The following is a 4,049-nucleotide window of genomic DNA, read 5'->3' on the forward strand; positions in this document are numbered from 1 at the left end:
TCTGGAGAAACAAGTTGCTCAGCTAACCATTATAGTTAGAAAATCATCAGGCCAAGATGGAGACATTTTGTTAAAAATGCCCAGCAGCTCTGCAAATACAATTACCTCAGCATAATTACAGTTAGTTCAATTTGAAAAATGATATTTCAGCAGAAGCAAAAAAAAGTTTTAAATAAGAAATCAAAGGCATGTCACCATGAAGTAGTGTACATCATTTCATTTATTTCAAGGTATGTTCTTTCTCCAACTCACATCTATGAAATCTGAGTGGATCCTGCTAGTGATATTGTCTCATAATAACAATTTTCATTTATGTTTCTGCTAGTGTATAAATTATGATTTATCTTACAACCTACAGGAACAATGATTTGATCAAATGTGATGATCATTTGATGAAATATGATGAGACTGACTCCTAGGCTGACAACTTGAGTTTCAGGGTTCCTGGATACTTATTCCAAATGGAAAAGGAGACATTCAGGGCTCATGAGATATTCTGATATGACCTGTTAAGAACATAAGTGAAAAATTGCTCTTCTTAAGTAATATTTGTACACTATGTTTATAGCAGCATAATTCACAACAGGCAAAAGGTGACTGTTGAATTAACCCAAGTGTCTGTTGAGAGATCAACAGGTAAACAAAACGATCTTTAAAAGGAAAGAAATTCTAATACAGATCATCACACGAATGAATTATGAGGACATAATGCTAAATGTAATAACCATTCACAAAAAGGCAAATGATTCCACTTCTAGAGGTACCTAGAGTATAGAGATTCATATAGACTGAAAATAGAATGGTGGTTGCCAGGGTCTGAGGGAGCAAGGATTGGGGAAAGTAGATTAATGGGCATAGACTTCTAGTTTTTCAAGATGAAAAGAGTTCTAGAGATTGGCTGCATAAAATGTGAATTTACTTAAGACTACTAAACTATATGTGTAAAAATGGCTAATGCAGTAAATTTTCCATGACGTATTTTACTGCAATTTTTTAAAAATAAATTTACCTACAGATAGGAGTTGGGGAAAGTTTCTAGTGGAAATATTGAGGCTAAAAAAGGCATAATATTAATAGATAAAATGCAGGGAAAGAATAAAAGGATGGACAGAAAAGAAAGATTAAAAAATGAAAACTCACCAGCATCTCCAAAACCATAATGCAAGGCATATCGAAAGGATCAAGGAGGGCACTATTATTGCCACAAGTATCAAACCAATGGATGTGGGATGTCCTGGCAATTGGGAGAACACAAAGGGATATCACTTCAAATCCATCCTCTAGTTCTCCATGGCTTCTTGCCCACCCAAGTGTCAACACCCACTGTTACCTGCTTTTGATGACTGGACATCTCTGATCCCCTTTCTCATATTCCCCGATGTCATATTCTCACAGCCACCCACAGTCTGTTCTTGCTCCATCCCACCTAGTTTATAGTCCTTCATTCCTACCTATTGCCTGCCTTAGATCAGCTATTTTCATTCCTCTGGCACTGGAGTCTCAGAAATAAATCCCAAACTCTATCTCTCTTTCTTTGTCTCTCCCTTCCTACCTCTCCTTCTGTCACTCTTTCTTCCCCCTCTCCTTCCCTCCCTCCATAGTTCATCCATCAAGTCTCTCCCCTTCCTCAGGACTGCCCTCTGTTCTTGAAGACCACCTTCTCCCATCCCCAGCTGGGCTCCAGTTCTTTCTCACCCCAGTACAGGATGATGTTCTGGTCTCCTAGACTGCTGTGCTTCACTCGACAACTCAGGCCAGCCACATCCCCAGCCGCCACATCAAAGGTTACTTGGAGATACCAAGTCCAGTCAGCATTGGGCATGATATCTCCTTGCTGAGTGCCAGGCTGCTCCTGCTCGCCCCTCATCCACATCACCCACACAGGTTTGGGTAGAATCCTGAGACATGGCAGACCAGCAGTAGGCAGCCAGGCCCAGGAGTGGGGCCACTGGACAGCCAGGCTTCAGGCTTCACTGGGGTAGGAAGGAGCAGTAAGAATGTGAAATGTAAGAATGACTCTAATCCAGAGCATGGGGACTCAGAAACCCACAAATTTGGATAGTTGCCTCTTCCACTTCTATGGAAATCAGATCATTTATTGATTAAACACCTCTCAATTTAGGTATTCTCCACTTTTTAATTTAAAGAAGGTGATAGGAGGTAAAATAGAAAAGTCTTGGGGAGAGAACAAGACTAACCTTGCTTCTGCAGTTCTGCCTTCCCTGCATCGAGGACACCCAGGAGATATCGAAGACAGGTTTCTGAGAGGAGCCTCTCAATGATATCAGAGATGCCTGGATACTGACTCTTGAGTGCACAAAACTTCTGCCCCCTGCTGCTGCTGTCTGGGGCAGGCACACAGGAATGATTCTGGATCCTCACAAAATCCAGTCCTCCTAAAGCTCCTCTCAAAGAGCTTCCTATGGCCTCCCCAGAATGCAGCTCACAGCCTGCTATGACCTGGATCACAAAGGGGTCTGTGTAAAGGAAAACTGAGACAAGTTATTAAAATGCAAACAATGAAGAAAAGGATGAGGAAAAGGCATAGGCCTTTGGATTTTAGTGGCAAGAAAGGTCTGAGATGTGAAATTATCAGTCAAAAACCAATTGCAGTATTCAGGACTTTTCAGGAAAAAGAGCATTGGTTAGAGGTATGCCTATTGTAAACGGTGGGGATTTGCTCTTTTAAGGATCTGCAGTGGACAAGAGGGAAGAAGAGGAGCAATGTGTGATGGAGTCAGGAGGGCGGCATTCCAGGATGAAGGGGAAGCTTACACTGAGAGAGGAGATTAGGCAGCAGATGCTTGAGGATACGAATTGGAGGATGGGGAAGTCATACTTTAGTTCATTCAGGCACACAGTAGGAAAAGGAGTTTTTCCTAGGTTTTGAGAGTGGCAAGTGACATACACGCAAAACAGGAAACGGCTACAAAGCATGAACATCATCTATTACACAAAAGTGCAAGAAACAGGAAGAATATGGGATACTGGGTGGAGATAAGGAGTCAGGGTTGGAGACTACTCTGGAGAGCTGTGTGCATGCAGTTGAGTAAAGAGGGAAGGAGTAGACCATGATCAGAGGGAACAGTAGCCTGACCAAGGGAGAGAAAAGTCATTGAGAGTCTCTCCAGATCAGAGGACTGTACTCAAATTCCAACTGGAACTCACTGACATGGTCCTGCACAACCCAAGTGAATCCAATGAAGTAGACTCGGAATAGGTCCTGCAGCTCAGTCATCGCCTCATCACTAAAGTTCCCCTTGGACGAGGGCTTCAGGAAAATGGTAGTGCCCAAGTCAGAATCCCAGCCTTGAATTTGCAAATTATCCAACCAGCCTGAGCCTTGGTTTTGAGCCCAGGAGCTGTTGGCAAAGGTCCAAATATGGATGATATGGTAGGAGGTTGGCCAGTGGAACACTGTGTTGGTGGAAGATTGAAAAGAACGAGGAAAAATGTAGAATCAGGATGGAATGAAAAGGCACCCAGAGTCTGAACAATATAGAGCCTGAAACAGTTCTCTCCCCAAGCCCCCTGACTCAATCCCCAGCCTCCAGAATAGGGGAGAGGGCTGGAGACAGCAGAGCCCAGACCTTTAGTGGTAGGTGTGGCATGCTTTTATCCAGAACCCCTGCACCTGTGCTGGGAGCAGCCAGAGTTACGCTTACCATCCTTACTGTCACCACGTGGGAGGATAACCACTAGCAATAGAAGAGGTAGAGGCAGCATTTCACTGGGAAGTAGAACTTCTGACTCTCAGAGCTGGTATGTAATCTCTTATTTCAGCAAACCCTTTTCTCAGTACTCTAAAGTGACTTCCTCTCTTCCCCAGCTGAAAAATCTCGGAACCAAATTGCACGTCTCAGAAAAACTGTACCTCCCACAGCTCTAGACTCCCACTCTGCTTCTCATTTCCATTCCTTGAACTCAGTCTCCTTTATACTTACTACCCTGGAAAAGCATTTTCCAAGGTAGCAAATGATGATGAAAGGTTATTTCACCTTCCCAGTTCTTATTTCCACATCTTTGAAATAAAAGGATAATATTAAACA

The 4,049-nt window shown here is 43.0% G+C and overlaps 1 pseudogene; it reads right to left on the bottom strand.

Annotated features, from left to right (window-relative positions):
- Nucleotides 1-452: 452 nt before the first annotated feature.
- LOC129655886 (T-cell surface glycoprotein CD1b-2-like) lies at nucleotides 453-3,726 on the bottom strand (annotated as a pseudogene).
- Nucleotides 3,727-4,049: the final 323 nt, after the last annotated feature.

Source organism: Bubalus kerabau, chromosome 6, assembly GCF_029407905.1.
Source record: "Bubalus kerabau isolate K-KA32 ecotype Philippines breed swamp buffalo chromosome 6, PCC_UOA_SB_1v2, whole genome shotgun sequence".
Taxonomy (NCBI): Eukaryota; Metazoa; Chordata; class Mammalia; order Artiodactyla; family Bovidae; genus Bubalus; species Bubalus kerabau.